Source organism: Hyla sarda, unplaced genomic scaffold (assembly GCF_029499605.1).
Source record: "Hyla sarda isolate aHylSar1 unplaced genomic scaffold, aHylSar1.hap1 scaffold_1168, whole genome shotgun sequence".
Taxonomy (NCBI): Eukaryota; Metazoa; Chordata; class Amphibia; order Anura; family Hylidae; genus Hyla; species Hyla sarda.
This window is the reverse complement of record NW_026607790.1, coordinates 99,397-115,744: the sequence shown is the minus strand read 5'-3', so window position 1 is coordinate 115,744 and position 16,348 is coordinate 99,397. Positions and strand designations below refer to the sequence as shown.

General features: G+C 48.1%; 2 non-coding genes and 2 pseudogenes across 2 annotated transcripts; all 4 read right to left on the bottom strand.

Annotated features, from left to right (window-relative positions):
• Window positions 1–213: 213 nt before the first annotated feature.
• Window positions 214–413, bottom strand: LOC130302516 (U2 spliceosomal RNA). Its single transcript, XR_008852715.1, has one exon. It is a non-coding gene; the product is annotated as a U2 spliceosomal RNA (small nuclear RNA).
• A 7,180-nt stretch (window positions 414–7,593) lies between these two features.
• Window positions 7,594–7,784, bottom strand: LOC130302514 (U2 spliceosomal RNA). Its single transcript, XR_008852714.1, has one exon. It is a non-coding gene; the product is annotated as a U2 spliceosomal RNA (small nuclear RNA).
• A 2,076-nt stretch (window positions 7,785–9,860) lies between these two features.
• LOC130302515 (U2 spliceosomal RNA) lies at window positions 9,861–10,034 on the bottom strand (annotated as a pseudogene).
• Window positions 10,035–15,855: 5,821 nt separating this feature from the next.
• Window positions 15,856–16,023, bottom strand: LOC130302517 (U2 spliceosomal RNA; annotated as a pseudogene).
• Window positions 16,024–16,348: the final 325 nt, after the last annotated feature.

Here is a 16,348-nt window from a genome sequence, read left to right as displayed (position 1 = left end):
AGGCCATTTAGTCAGCAGCAGCAGAAGTCCTGTGCCTGGACGCTCCAACAGCGGCCAGACACAAGCAGAAGCAGAAGCAGCAGAAGCAGCAGCAGCACCACCTTTTGTTTTTTGGCTGCAGCAGCAGAAGCAAGGCCCACAGGGCTGGCTAGCTGGCTAGCCAGCAAGCAGGTAGCAATGAAAGTAGGAATCTTTCTTTTTAACCCTGTAAGGGGGTGGTGCACTGTACCCGAAGATACTGCCATATCGGGTCAATGCATAGGGCGACGGAAGCAAGCTTCGAAATCGGCCCCCGTTCTCAAAAATCCATTTAATATATGGTCCCCAGATAGGGGACGTATCAGATATTAAACTGATAAGAACAGATTTTTTTTTTTTTTTTTTTTTTTTTTTTTTCCTCAGTTACAGACTATTGTTTGGACGATCATCAGGTCACCTACCAAGACTCGTCACTTAAAACAATATCTGAAAAAACATCATACGGAAAAAACTAACTAAGGGAACCGAGTGCCAAGAAAAAGTGACCAAACAACAAAACAAAAAAACATGTCAAAAACAATCACAGAAATTGGTCAAAAACTTACAGCTTTCTCCTTTACGTACTTCTTATAAATTTTTCCATCGTGTATGCATCCAGATTTTCTCCGCTTCTTCTTCACCAATTCTCTTTTTGTCCAGTAGAAAGATAGTAAAAATCCTTCCTAAAAACAATCTTTTCAATTCCCTCGGAGAAATAACAACATTTTTAAAAACAAGCAAATTGCGTGAGTCCCATAAAACCTCTTTAAAAACAGAAAAAAGAATCCAATTAGTACGTGTATCTTCCTTTTTACTAAGATCTTGACCAATAAAAACTTTCTCAAAAGAAAAACTGTTATATCCAGTGAGTTGGATTAAAAACTTCTTTAAAAACATAAAAAATTCTTTTGCATAAAAACAGTCCCAATAAAGGTGCACTAAGTCTTCTCTACCTCCACAACCCTCTCTTGGGCATCTGTCACTTATTCTCAAACCTCTTCCATTTAAAAAAGATCGGGTTGGGAGGCAGCCATGAAAGGACATCCAACTAACGTCTTTTTGTCTGTTTGATAGTCCAATAACTTTAAAAAACTTCCAAATCTTCACAGACTGAGCATTAGTGCAGAATGGTACTTCATATAATCTCTCATTTTTCCTTATTTCTTGTTCTATTTTCTTTTTATCAGGTTCACCTAAAGAGCTCAAACCAAATTGATCATTGAAAGACCTGAGGAGCACATAGAAGGTAGGTATCACATGTGCTATGGGTCTCCTCAAATCCCTCTCACACCAGCCCCATTTGGAAAACAACCATCCTGCAAGGTATTTACTCATGTCTGCCGCCCTATTATTGCACTGTATCAATTTAAAAATTAAAAGAAAATAGTGCACCTTTAAAAACAGATCAATGTTTGGAAAGTTATATCCGCCCAAATTCATACTCTTCATCACTTCTTCTCTTCTCATTTTCTCCATCTTAGACCCCCAGAAGAACACAAAAAGCTTCCTTGTGACTCTCCTAGTCCATAACTTCCCTGGAGGAAGCACCATAGCCGTATACAAGAGAAGCGGTAGGATTACAGACTTAATGATAAGAACTTTCCCTTTAAGTGGCAAGTTCCTTAACCTCCAGAAGGATAGCTTCTTCTCAATTTTACTGTCCAAAGTCTCATAACTTTTCTTTCCTTTGAGGTCTTTATCAAATATCACTCCTAGCACTTCAATGTCTTCTTTTTCCTTAACACCATCCACTACTATATTCTCTTGGTTCCCAAAACTGCATAATTGGCACTTCCCCCAGTTCACATTCATCCCAGCCACACAACAAAAAATCCTCACATGCAAATTTACTCTGTTGAGATCTGCTTGGGATGTACAAGTAAAAACCACATCGTCCATATAACTTAAAACCTTTAACTTACTACCATCACTACCTGGAATAAAAACACCACTCACACATTTATCTTTCTGCACATTCTTCAACAGGCCCTCTATAACGCATATAAACAGAATTGGGGAGAGTGGGCATCCCTGTCTGACTCCAGACAAGACATTAAAAGCAGGCCCCACATGCCCATTTACTAAAATCTGACTTGTCACCCCATGATAAAAACTCATAATAACAGATAATAACTTTTCTGGAATACCTAAGTGTTTTAAAGCAATGAACATAAAATCATGTGCAACCTTATCATAAGCCTTTTCGAAATCTATGGACTCAACAAACAGTGCATTCTTGTTAAAGTTACTGTAATAAATAGAGTCTCTTAAAAGCAATAAATTATCTGTTATTTTTCTTTTCGGTACTGCACAAACTTGGTATTCTCCCACAAGGTGGTCCACTACATCACTCAGTCTATTAGCCACAATCTTAGCAATTATCTTGTAGTCACAATTTAATAAAGTTATAGGTCTCCAATTTTTAAGATCTCTGCCATCACCTTTTTTATGAATTAATGTTATGACCCCTTTCTTCATAGATTCAGCTAAAACACCTGAGTTAAAAACATATTGCACCACCCGTGTAAACTCTTTACTTAAAATATTCCAGAACGCGGAATAAAACTCAGCGGGGAGACCATCACAGCCTGGTGTCTTCCCTTTGGCCATCTTATCCAGGGCCTGCTTGATCTCCCCTTCACTAACATCATCAATCAAAAAATCTACTTTTTCAACAGGAACATTATTCTCCAAAATATTACAATAATCATTCATCTCCGTCTCACTGGCTCTGCTCTTATTACTAAAGAGTGTCTCATAAAATCTGCCAATCTCCTTCACCATCTCCTCTCCAAAAACTTCCCCCGTAGGGGTAAAAACAGATTTAAAAACACCTTTAGCATTAAAACATTTTTTAAAGAAATACCGTGTACACTGCTCATTTTCTTCTAGGTGCTGCACTTTAGACTTATATACAATATTCCTTCCCTTTTCCAACAACCTTTTTTTCATCTCCCCCTTCACCTTAACAATCTCATCCTCCACCTCCACACCAACACGTTTAAACTTATAGAGAGTCTCTAACCGGGATACAAGCCTTTCATCACTCCTCCTCTTCTCTTGTGCTCTCTTTATGCAAAACATCTTAAAGAAATTAGAAAACTCTCCTTTAGCCCATTCCCACCACACTAAGACATTACTAAAATCAGGTTGTTTAGAAACACAGGATAAAAACACATGATTAAAACCAGCCATTACTTCCTCATCTTCCAATAGACTTACATTTAATTTCCAGAGCCCCCTCCCAAAATGAAGGGACTCTGTGACACTTATCTCAGCCGACACCATCTTGTGGTCTGAGAAAGTTGACATCATTTGATTGCACCGGACCACCTTAATCCCATCAGAGACCAGGATGTAATCGATCCGGGATTTACAGCGGCCACTATCTGATATGTACGTATATCTTTCATCAGTGCTAACCATCAGTCCAACATCAGTAAAATGCAAGTCTTGAATAAATTGATTTAAAACATTGGAAGTAATATCAGTTCTAACCTCAGCAGAGCTCTCACGATCATTGACGGATCTAATGCAGTTAAAATCGCCAACAATAATAGTATCTTCACGACCAGGGATAAAAAACTTAAGGGACTCTAAAAAAGACAAACGTGCTTGTTTTTCTGCTGGAGCATACACATTAAAAATTCTCATCCTCTGGCCCAAAACCTCAAAAATTAAAACCATACAACGACCAGGTACTAAAGTTTGGCAATTTAAAACTTTAATGTCCCTGTTTCGCAATAAAATCCCAACACCTTCATTTTTGTTTTCTGCACATGTGGACCAGAAGGACTGCCCACACTTCCACTCATTTGCATAAGGTGCTGACTTTATTGCACACTCCTGTAAACATATCACATCACTTCTAACATTCTCAAGAATATCAAAAATTGCAGCTCTCCTAATTTCAGACTCAATACTTCTTACATTAATAGTTGTTACAACCAAAGTCATAATAACTAGGAAAAGAAAACCAAATGCTTTAAAATCCATCTTAACTTAGAAATTAACATTTTGGCCTTCAACTTTCCTATGTAAACTTGCAAAACAATCAGGCGACCCTATGTTAGAGTCCCTGTCTATTTCATTATCACTACCAAGAACAAGGGCTTCCTGATCCTCAGACCAGCTCCCTGTCTTACACCTTTTATTCACAACCTGCACATCCTCATCTTCCTCCTCCTCTTCTTCCTTACTGCGAGAAACTCTCTGACCAGGTGTTAGAGATCTCTGAGATGACCCAACAACTTCCATTCCCTCCTCCTCCCCCACAATTGGGTTTGGACATTCAATATCATCCATAGCCTCTTCACTAGAAAGAACATCACCATACACTGTCTCAATTTTCTCCACCACTTTCACTTTTTTTGCTTTTTTCTTTTTCACCAAGGTAAATTCACCTCCCACACCTGTCTCCTCACCAGTCACAGCAGTGGAAACACCCTCCTCCCCTGACCTCTCCTGAGTGCTAATGTGCTCCACTATCACAGAACTTTCCTCAGCCACCTGTGCCACATTAACACTCACACTCACACTCTCACCAACTCCAGGAACAAACCTCCCTCCCCCTTTTTCTCTTTGTTCTCCTCTATTCCCAGCTGCATCAGCATAACTTCTCTTCTTTTTATACCACATATCACAGCCTCTTGCCAAATGTTCCTCACTTCCACAGATATCACATGTCTTCTTCTCTGTACAAATACTTGCTTCATGACCAGTTTTCCCACAATTTCTGCAACATTCTCCTTTCTCAGGGCAATAATCCTGCACATGGCCATAGGCATGGCACTTTCTACAATATTGCAACTGGCCTTCATAAAAGCAGAAACCTCTCTCTCCTCCGATAGAAAACACCTGTGGTATGCTCTTCCTTCCATCTTGCATTCCTTCATCTTTTTTAAATTTTACAATAAACTTTCTCTTACAATTAAAGTACCCAAACTTGTTCTTAAGTCTTCCTATAAATTTCACTTCCTCGCAATACCGGAACAAAAAGTTTGTAACCATTTCATCAGAAACCTTAGGATTATACATGTGGACAATTACTACCTTTGTTGTATTCATAAATAACGGTTCCACTTTAATCTTCTTCATTATAGCAGGCTCACTTTTCCTCTTCATTTCTTCAAGATCCATATAGACTCTCTGGCAAATCTCAGAACCACAAAAAGTAATATCATAAATTCCTTGCCTAGGAAAATCCTGTATAGCCAATACATTCCATACCTGTAGGTAATCAAGCTTGCGAAGAATCTCCACAACGATTTGGTCAAGTCCGATCGTCCCCCGGTGCTCGCCAGGAACGTAGATCCGCACCGTGTCCTCAAGTCCACGCGCCTTCTCGCTCATTTTTGCAGGTAAAACCCACGATCGCAGCTCAGCAACAATCCAGGGCCCCCCGTAAAGAGGGCCCCGATCACCACTCCTTTCAACCCAAACCACGCACAGAAATCCACACGTGATCTTAGCCAAAAGGCCGAGAAGCGATAACCGTGAAAGGGGCGGGCCCAACAAGGTCCCCTTCATGGGCACTATCACTGCTTGCTGTCAGGGAGGCTGCCAGACAATTTTCCATGCACACTCTGGGCTGGGGGGCAGTCAACCACCAGTACACACAGCAGAACCTAAACCCATACCATTATTGCTAAGCAGCAAGACAGGGGCCCATTGCACTCCCACGGGGCCTTTTTAAATGCAATCCATAACCCGGATTTGCCAGGAACCCTTCTTACTCCTCCTACTTGCATGTGACACTGGGCTTAGGATCTGCATAGGAAACACACACACAAGCACACACCTACCTTTGTTGCCTGCAGATGCCTCCTTGGCTGTCCCCAAACGGTATCAAACCAACACCCACGGGAAGCTGTAAGCATAGAGGACATGCCTGCACCCCATTGGACTTACCTGTGTGGGTTAAATCCGGGTTATTTGACAACCTATGGCGGTGATGGTTCTGCTCAGGCAGAGCAGTGCTGATGCTCCTCATAAAGCTGTCGCTGCTGTGAAGGTTCTAGGTGACATCACAAATCCCTATGGTTACATACACAACAAAGCTGGGTTGTTGTTGTTTACACTCTGCAAGGCCTGTGGAAGTGAGTGACATCATAGCACTGTAGTTCTGAGGGTTCTAGATGGATGCAACAATCTCCTGTTGCTTCTATGAAGGCCATAATAGACGACATCACCAAACAGCTCCATAGTCACATACACAGCAAAGGAGAGATGTTGTTTACACCTAGTGATGTCAGTGGTATTGAGTGACATCACAGCACAGTGCTAAGGCTCCTGGGCCTGGACACAGCAGCGGCTGCAATATCTCAACGGAGAATACGTTTATATCTATGTGTGTGTGTGCGCGTATATATATATATATATATATATATATATATATATATATATTTCTCCGCCGAAATCACTTTTAAACCCATTTCCACCTTTTTTTCCCTTCTCTTCCTCTTACTTTTTTTTCACGTTTTTTTACGTTTTTCTCCTTTTCGCCTCTTTTCTGGGCGTATTATTCTTCTTTTTCTTCTTTTTTTTCGTCTAATGCATACCCCATCAGTGCAGCAATGCTTATTCAATACCGCCAGCAGATGGAGACACTGGGGGATAATTTTCTAAGGATTTATACTGATTTTTCCTGTCTGAATTTGTCGCACAGAAAGTTGCAGGCCAAATATGTGTGACATTTCTGCGACTTTAGCTTCTAGAGCATTTTTACAACATTATACATAGGTGCTGAATACATAAAAAGCGACTGTTCAGCGACAGACAAGTCGCATCGGCTGAAAGTAGGCCAGAATGTCAGTCCATGTTGGAGCAGGTTTAGATACAGTCTAAAGTATAGATCTCAAAGTCTGTGCACAGAATTTAGCAAGGGCCTCGCACCTTCTGATGCATCAGGTAGGTGCACAATAGCATAGCCTAACCCTCTGTACTTTGGTCTATATTGATGCGGGACATAGACAGCCAGCTGATGACCAATCCATTAGTGCAATGGATGGCTGGAAGCATTTGTCTTTGCCTTTGCAATACCACAGAAGCAATGCATGGTCAATGTACAGCAATGACACACCTGTGTGAACAGCCAGGAGACCCCCCCCATGTTATGTTACATAGTTACATAGTTAGTACGGTCGAAAAAAGACATATGTCCATCAAGTTCAACCAGGGAATTAAGGGGTAGGGGTGTGGCGCGATATTGGGGAAGGGATGAGATTTTATATTTCTTCATAAGCATTAATCTTATTTTGTCAATTAGGAACATTCAGCACCCACCCGCTATCAAGGCAGCTGCCTATCATGTCATGCCCTACCTGCACAGGTGTGCTGGCTACTCAAATGATCCAATTAAGGAGGCCATTTAGTCAGCAGCAGCAGAAGTCCTGTGCCTGGACGCTCCAACAGCGGCCAGACACAAGCAGAAGCAGAAGCAGCAGAAGCAGCAGCAGCACCACCTTTTGTTTTTTGGCTGCAGCAGCAGCAGCAAGGCCCACAGGGCTGGCTAGCTGGCTAGCCAGCAAGCAGGTAGCAATGAAAGTAGGAATCTTTCTTTTTAACCCTGTAAGGGGGTGGTGCACTGTACCCGAAGATACTGCCATATCGGGTCAATGCATAGGGCGACGGAAGCAAGCTTCGAAATCGGCCCCCGTTCTCAAAAATCCATTTAATATATGGTCCCCAGATAGGGGACGTATCAGATATTAAACTGATAAGAACAGATACTACACTTGATCTTAGCCAAAAGGCCGAGAAGCGATAACCGTGAAACGGGCGGGCCCAACAAGGTCCCCTTCATGGGCACTATCACTGCTTGCTGTCAGGGAGGCTGCAAGACAATTTTCCATGCACACTCTGGGCTGGGGGGCAGTCAACCACCAGTACACACAGCAGAACCTAAACCCATACCATTATTGCTAAGCAGCAAGACAGGGGCCCATTGCACTCCCACGGGGCCTTTTTAAATGCAATCCATAACCCGGATTTGCCAGGAACCCTTCTTACTCCTCCTACTTGCATGTGACACTGGGCTTAGGATCTGCATAGGAAACACACACACAAGCACACACCTACCTTTGTTGCCTGCAGATGCCTCCTTGGCTGTCCCCAAACGGTATCAAACCAACACCCACGGGAAGCTGTAAGCATAGAGGACATGCCTGCACCCCATTGGACTTACCTGTGTGGGTTAAATCCGGGTTATTTGACAACCTATGGCGGTGATGGTTCTGCTCAGGCAGAGCAGTGCTGATGCTCCTCATAAAGCTGTCGCTGCTGTGAAGGTTCTAGGTGACATCACAAATCCCTATGGTTACATACACAACAAAGCTGGGTTGTTGTTGTTTACACTCTGCAAGGCCTGTGGAAGTGAGTGACATCATAGCACTGTAGTTCTGAGGGTTCTAGATGGATGCAACAATCTCCTGTTGCTTCTATGAAGGCCATAATAGACGACATCACCAAACAGCTCCATAGTCACATACACAGCAAAGGAGAGATGTTGTTTACACCTAGTGATGTCAGTGGTATTGAGTGACATCACAGCACAGTGCTAAGGCTCCTGGGCCTGGACACAGCAGCGGCTGCAATATCTCAACGGAGAATACGTTTATATATATGTGTGTGTGTGCGCGTATATATATATATATATATATATATATATATATTTCTCCGCCGAAATCACTTTTAAACCCATTTCCACCTTTTTTTCCCTTCTCTTCCTCTTACTTTTTTTTCACGTTTTTTTACGTTTTTCTCCTTTTCGCCTCTTTTCTGGGCGTATTATTCTTCTTTTTCTTCTTTTTTTTCGTCTAATGCATACCCCATCAGTGCAGCAATGCTTATTCAATACCGCCAGCAGATGGAGACACTGGGGGATAATTTTCTAAGGATTTATACTGATTTTTCCTGTCTGAATTTGTCGCACAGAAAGTTGCAGGCCAAATATGTGTGACATTTCTGCGACTTTAGCTTCTAGAGCATTTTTACAACATTATACATAGGTGCTGAATACATAAAAAGCGACTGTTCAGCGACAGACAAGTCGCATCGGTTGAAAGTAGGCCAGAATGTCAGTCCATGTTGGAGCAGGTTTAGATACAGTCTAAAGTATAGATCTCAAAGTCTGTGCACAGAATTTAGCAAGGGCCTCGCACCTTCTGATGCATCAGGTAGGTGCACAATAGCATAGCCTAACCCTCTGTACTTTGGTCTATATTGATGCGGGACATAGACAGCCAGCTGATGACCAATCCATTAGTGCAATGGATGGCTGGAAGCATTTGTCTTTGCCTTTGCAATACCACAGAAGCAATGCATGGTCAATGTACAGCAATGACACACCTGTGTGAACAGCCAGGAGACCCCCCCCATGTTATGTTACATAGTTACATAGTTAGTACGGTCGAAAAAAGACATATGTCCATCAAGTTCAACCAGGGAATTAAGGGGTAGGGGTGTGGCGCGATATTGGGGAAGGGATGAGATTTTATATTTCTTCATAAGCATTAATCTTATTTTGTCAATTAGGAACATTCAGCACCCACCCGCTATCAAGGCAGCTGCCTATCATGTCATGCCCTACCTGCACAGGTGTGCTGGCTACTCAAATGATCCAATTAAGGAGGCCATTTAGTCAGCAGCAGCAGAAGTCCTGTGCCTGGACGCTCCAACAGCGGCCAGACACAAGCAGAAGCAGAAGCAGCAGAAGCAGCAGCAGCACCACCTTTTGTTTTTTGGCTGCAGCAGCAGCAGCAAGGCCCACAGGGCTGGCTAGCTGGCTAGCCAGCAAGCAGGTAGCAATGAAAGTAGGAATCTTTCTTTTTAACCCTGTAAGGGGGTGGTGCACTGTACCCGAAGATACTGCCATATCGGGTCAATGCATAGGGCGACGGAAGCAAGCTTCGAAATCGGCCCCCGTTCTCAAAAATCCATTTAATATATGGTCCCCAGATAGGGGATGTATCAGATATTAAACTGATAAGAACAGATTTTTTGATTGAAAGAGCTTTATTTTCCGTTCAGTCATTACAAGTCGTACAATAAATTACAGTCACACAAAGCATGATAGTACAATACACAGCAAAGGTTCCCTAAGCTATACATCGCACACCATGCTACTCTAACATTCAGCTCAATCCTGCAATATAAAGGCACAAGAGATCAAACAAAAACCAAATAATACAATCTGTGATCGGGGTAGGGGTGTGGGCGACTATGTGGGGGTAGGGAGGGGGCGGATCACAGGGCCAAACTGTTGGGCTGTATCTTCAGGGAGACATGGGAGAAGGAGAGGGGTCTTCACTCCTCTTCTTCCTCATCAACGGCCGAGCTGTCCAAGATGGAATAGTCTCTAAGCAGGTTCTTGATGAACCTGCGGCAGTCCCGGACGGACATGTTTTCCCTGTTGATCACGAGGCGGTTCCTGGCAAGCCACACTGCGTCCTTAAAACAGTTCATAAGGCGCCAGGCCTCCTGGATGGCCTCCACGTCGTGGGTCCCAGGGAACAGGCCGTAAAGCACCGAATGGTACGATAGGCAGCTCCTGGGCACTGAGTCTCTGAGTTCCTGTTCTAGGGCGTCCAACAGACCCTGTGCAAAGGGGCACTGCCAAAACACGTGGAAAGATGTTTCCTCCACGTAGGGGCAACGGGGGCAGTACCGGGTCTTGCACAGGTTGCGGGCATGCATGAATGACCTGAGAGAGAGACCTCCCATGACGGCCATCCACGACAAGTCCTTGTGTCCATTGGTAAGCCGCTTTGAGGCCACATTGTTCCAAACTGTCTCTGCAGTGGCTGCGGGGAGTCCCGGAACCAGCTCGGTCGAGTCCTTAGCTCGGATGAGCTTGTGGATTGTCTTTGGCTTCCATAGGTCTGGTTTCAGTCCTTCCAGCTGGTGCTCCCTCACAAACCGGACAACATCCCCATAGAACCAGGGAGTGTTCCAGTTGTAAGGGATGGAGCTGTCCCACTTGTCCCAGCCCAGCTGTCTCCAGAGGGGCATGAGAAGCAAGCGAGACATGGACCTGCCCGCTGAGCCAGTCTTTTCTACAAGAGTCCGCTGCACCGTGACACATGCAAAGGAGGCCCTCAGCAGAGCGGGGATGTCGGGTATTCCCTTCCCACCCTTGCGGGGTTCCTTGTACATCACGGTCCTCTTGACTCTGTCCATTTTGCCCCAGACGAAGCCAAACACTGTCCGGGTGATGGCCTTGCAAACGGTGGTATGGGGAGGCCAGGCCTGTGCGGTATATTGGAGCACAGGCAAAACTTCACTCCGCAGGACAAGTGCCTTGCCTTCCATCGTGAGCTTTCTGGAGCTCCACAGTCCGATCTTCGAGTTTATCCTTCCTAGTCGGTCTTGCCAAGACTTAAGGGCCGCTCCTTCCTTCCCGAACCAGACTCCAAGAATTTGAATGAAGTCCGGCTTAATAGTAAAGGGGAAGGGGGCGGAAGAAGCCAGGTGCCATTCCCCGAAGAGCATGGCCTCCGACTTCCCGCAGTTGACTTTTGCCCCCGAAGCTCTGCCGAAGTCCTCGCAGGTCTGGACGAGTGCAGTCACCGAACGCTGGTCAGCGCAGAAGACGGTCACGTCGTCCATGTAGAGCGAGCACTTGACCTCGTGGCGATCTGGTCCTGGTGCGGTGATCCCTCTGATCTCTCCATTCTGCCGGATAGTCTCAGCGAAGAGCTCTATAACACAAACAAAAAGGAGAGGTGAAAGAGGGCAGCCTTGTCTAACCCCTGAAAGAATAGGAAAGGGGTCAGTCTTCCAGCCGTTCACCAACACCGTGCTGTAAATGTCAAAATACATAACGTTAACAAAAGAGCAAAACATCTTCCCCAGACCCAGCCTGCGCAAAACCCTGTCCATGAATGCGTGGGAGACACGGTCGAACGCCTTCTCCTGATCTAAGCTGACCAGGGCGGCGCGGCCCCCGCGGTCCTGGATGTAATGGACCGTGTCTCTCACAAGGGCAAGGCTGTCGGCAATCCTGCGGCCAGGAATGCTGCAGGTCTGGTCCGGATGGACGATCTGCCCCATGACAGGTTTCAGCCTGTTGGCCAGCACCTTGGCGAGGATCTTGTAGTCCACGTTCAGGAGAGAGATGGGACGCCAGTTTTTCAGGTCACATCTCTCCCCCTTCCGCTTATACAAGATCGTGATCATCCCTTCCCTCAACGACGGAGGCATTCTGCCCCCCACCACCATCTCCTCGTACACCTCCAACAGGTCCGGACAGATCAGGTCACCCAGCGCTACGTAGAGCTCGGCCGGGAGACCGTCACTGCCCGGGGTCCTGCCGGGCTTAAAGGATTTAGCGGCAGAGAGCAGCTCCCCCACCGTCAAGGGGTCGTCCATAGCCGCCGCACCTGCGGGATCAACAACGTTAGTGACACCTGACAGGAACCTCTCGGCGGCTTCGGGGTCGGATGACTTGGGGGCGTAGAGGTTGCTGTAGAAGTCGTGGACGACCCCCATCACTTCCTCCTTGCCGCTCCTCATGTGTCCGGTCTCATCTCGTAGCTCAGTCAGGGGCGTGTGGCCGGCATGGAGCTTCCTGAAAAAGAAAGAGTTACATTTCTCACCCTTCTCCAGGTTCTCCACCTTGGAACGAAAGACGATTCGCTTGGATTCCTCCTCAAAGTGCCTTTTCAAGCTCTTTTTGGTCTCCTCCAGCTCCTCCCTGACGTCCCAGCCACACTGGAGCAGGTCCTGCAGGGACCGCAGCTCGCGCTGCAGTTTCCTCAAGTCCCACTTCTTCGCACACGCCTGTTGTCTGCCTTTTGCCTGAAAGAAACAACGGAATTCGACTTTAACATATTCCCACCAATCGCTGATGCACTTGAACAGACATTTGTCATTTCGCCATACAAGGTAAGCATCCCTAAGTTCCTCCATGACCTCCCTCTGCTCCAACAGGGCACAATTCAACTTCCAGGAGCCCGGGCCAGGTGGGAATCCATGGCCCAGAGTCCCCCGGAATCGAATGGCCCTGTGGTCAGAGAAGAAGCAGGGGACCATAGAGTACGACACCTTTCTGACTGCTCTCGAAGTGAAGATGAAGTCTATCCGAGAACGGAGCGAGCCATCGGGGCGGCTCCACGTATAGTTTACGGAGCCGTTCCCGATGGACCCGACAACGTCCTGCAAGGATGCCTCCGTCACCATCTCAATCAGCAGTTTAGACGTCACGTCCAGGTTGGCGGATGTGCCAGAACTGCGCCCGTCCACCTCAATGGGGCAGTTGAAGTCACCACCCAACACTACTGCCCTAGTGGTGGCGAGTTCAGCCCGCAGGGCCTGGAGAACCTCCAGTCGGACATCCCTCTCAGGGGAGGCGTACACGTTGATGAGCCGCACGGGCTCACCCGCCCAGGAACCGTCTGCGACAAGAAGTCTGCCACAGACGAGCTCCCGGACGGAATCAAGTGCAAAGTTACCTCCCCTGATCAGGATGGCCACCCCCGCAGACCTATTGTCGCCCCCACCAGACCAGTAGGAAGGGCCGTGAGGCCACTGCCTGGCCAGATGGTTGTAAGACCTAGAAGCAGACAAAGCACATTCCTGCAACATGTAAACATCACACCTCTGGGAATCTAAGAACGTAAGAACAGTCTGAAATCTAAACCAAGCTCTAATACTCCTCACATTAATGCAGAAGATGTTGAGATCAGCCATGGGAATAAAAAGAGAGGTTAGTTCTGATACTAGTTACCAGTCTGGTCGGACGGGTCCTCTTCTCTGGCGCCTGTCGGCTCGTGTGGCTTCTCGTAGCGCCCTTCCAAGAACTCGTCGTAGATCGTGTTGGACGGAGTGTCCAGGATTTTCTTGACCTCTGGGTCCTGCAGCAGCTCCTCCATAGATTGAGCTTGGACTGGCTCTGCTTGGACCTGCTCCACTTGGGCCTGCTCCATCACCTCCTCTCCTTCTGAAGCTTCAAGGCTCTCGCAGACCTGCTCCATCTCCTCCTCCTCATCTGAAGCTTGAGGGGTCTCGCAGGTCTCGATTATCTTTCTTTTGTGGGACTCTTCTGATGCGTTGTCCCTTCCTTTCCTCTTCCTCTGTATGGTACCTGGGGGAGGAAGCACAGGAAAGTCCTCCGAAGGGCGGGCACCAGCAGCTGGAGGGGGGTTAGGTGCTGCTGGGCCAGGAGAGAAAGGAGGCTGGGTGGGGCGGGGGGCAGGAGAGAGTGCCCGAGCAGGGGAGGACGGGGCAGGGGTGGGTCGGGCAGGGGAGGACGGGGCAGGGGTGGGCCGGGCAGGGGAGGACGGGGCAGGGGTGGGCCGGGGTGGGGTACGGGGGGCAGGGGTGGGGCGGGATGGGGCAGGAGGGGCAGGGGTGGGACGGGATGGGGCAGGAGGGGCAGGGGTGGGACGGGATGGGGCAGGAGGGGCAGAGGTGGGACGGGGTGGGGCAGGGGTGGGACGGGATGGGGCAGGGGTGGGGCGGGATGGGGCAGGAGATGGGGCGGGAGGGGCAGGAGATGGGGCGGGAGGGGCAGGAGATGGGGCGGGAGGGGCAGGGGATGGGGCGGGAGGGGCAGGGGAGGGGCGGGACAGGGCAGGGGTGGTGGCTTTCGCCTTCTTACCCTCCTTGGTCGGCTTGGCCATCCGTGGTGTTGGCTCCGGAGCTGGGGCTGGATTCGGTGCTCTCGCTGCCACAGATGCCCATGTTCTCTCCCTCTGGGGGCAGTCCTTGTAGCTGTGGGCTGCCAGTCCGCAGAGGTTGCAGGTCTTGCTCTTGGGGCAGTCCTTGGTCGTGTGACCTGTCACACGGCAATACCTGCAGGCATCCTCCGTACAGTCCTTGCCCTCGTGGCCCATCTTGCCACATCTCCTGCAGGTCTGCGGCATGTCCGGGTAGAAGATAAGTCCTGTGGAGTTGCCCAAGGAAAATGTCGTTGGCAGGTGCTGTAGTCCGTCTGGAGAAGCAGGGTTCTTGTTGAGTCTGACGACCACAGACCACTTGCAGGTCCAGTATCCGAGTGAGTTCAGGATGCGGGTGGGCTCCCTCACTACGGTGCAGAAGCGCTTCAGGAAGGTCGAGATGTCCGTGCCTGGGGTGTGTGGGTTCCGCATTGAGACCGTCACCCGCCTCTCCTCTCTTTGAATAAGGCAGTTGCCCACAAAGCGAGAGAAAGGGGATTCGGGACTCGCCGCTTTCACCACCTCCCAGTATCTTCTACAGGTCCCAATGGTGGCAAAGGTGATGTAGAAGATTCCCGAAAAGAAGGTTGCTATTCCCAGGGTGTCAGCCGTGGGGAAGCCTTGATCCGCCAGCATCTTCTTGCAGAACACGTCGTGGGACATGTCCGGCACCCTTCCGTCCACGGGCTTGAGCTTCAAGGCAACAGTCTGCCTCATCCAGGGCTCCAGGGTTGGAGCTTCCAGGTTAGGAATTCTGCCGCCCTTCTGCCTTGCCGTGGTGGAGGTTGAAGCTTGCTGTGGTTGGGGCTGGACCTCCAGGCCTTGCCCTGCAGCCTCCTGGGTGGACTTGCTGGTTGAGGCCATGGCTTCTTCCAGCAGGCTCTTTTCCGCTTCCTTGCGGAGAGAGGCTTCGCAAAGTCTTCTTTCCCGGGTGGGAGGAGCTATGCAGATCCGGTCCCGGTGGGAGGAGCTATGCAAATCCCTCTCCAGAGGCAGCGAGTTTCTTCGAAAAGATTCTGCGCCGCCTTCCTCTTCGCCGCTGTTCCGGAATTCACCGCCGATTCCCTTCTTCCAGGTTCTTCGTCGGCTTCTTCCGGAGCTGCAGTCTTCAAGATCTTCTCCTTCTTCAGATGTTCCGAGGCAGGCAGGAGACGATCTTCAGGTGGTATGCTCTAGAGAAATGCGGTTCTAATAAGAACGAAAAGTACTGCAATCGTACTACGCAAAATCTCTACCACAATGCTTGGAGTTCTTCAGACCGTAGCGATCATGGTATCTCCCCTGCCAGGTAAGTATCTGATAAGAACAGATACTACACTTGATCTTAGCCAAAAGGCCGAGAAGCGATAACCGTGAAAGGGGCGGGCCCAACAAGGTCCCCTTCATGGGCACTATCACTGCTTGCTGTCAGGGAGGCTGCCAGACAATTTTCCATGCACACTCTGGGCTGGGGGGCAGTCAACCACCAGTACACACAGCAGAACCTAAACCCATACCATTATTGCTAAGCAGCAAGACAGGGGCCCATTGCACTCCCACGGGGCCTTTTTAAATGCAATCCATAACCCGGATTTGCCAGGAACCCTTCTTACTCCTCCTACTTGCATGTGACACTGGGCTTAGGATCTGCATAGGAAACACACACACAAGCACACACCTACCTTTGTTGCCTG